This window comes from Etheostoma cragini, unplaced genomic scaffold (genome assembly GCF_013103735.1).
Source record: "Etheostoma cragini isolate CJK2018 unplaced genomic scaffold, CSU_Ecrag_1.0 ScbMSFa_4506, whole genome shotgun sequence".
NCBI classification, from domain to species: Eukaryota; Metazoa; Chordata; class Actinopteri; order Perciformes; family Percidae; genus Etheostoma; species Etheostoma cragini.
The window spans coordinates 917-1,339 of NW_023268886.1; positions in this window are offsets into that span (position 1 = coordinate 917).

The window sequence follows — 423 nt, forward strand, 5'->3', positions numbered from 1 at the left end:
TTATTATTATTATTATTATTATTATTATTAAACAGGGTTAAATAAAGTTTAACAGTTTTTTATATGTATGTATATATATATACACTGTTTGTAGTCACTGCAGCCAGGGTGGCCTACTGGCTAGATTCTGTTATATAATTAGGTTATATTATATATTATTATATTATTTATTTTTTTGGGGCATATTGGCCCATATTAGAATATGTTCTGTAATTATGATATATATTCATGATATACTGTATATTTACAATATATATTTCTGGTATATATTTATACTCATAATTTGTTCATAATAACATCTACTACACTCTCACATCTTTGTAATTATAGTATTCAGTTCAATTTTATTCATAGTATCAATTCATAACATAAGAGTTATCTGGAGACTCGTTACAGATAGAGCAGGTCTAGACCTCTCTATAA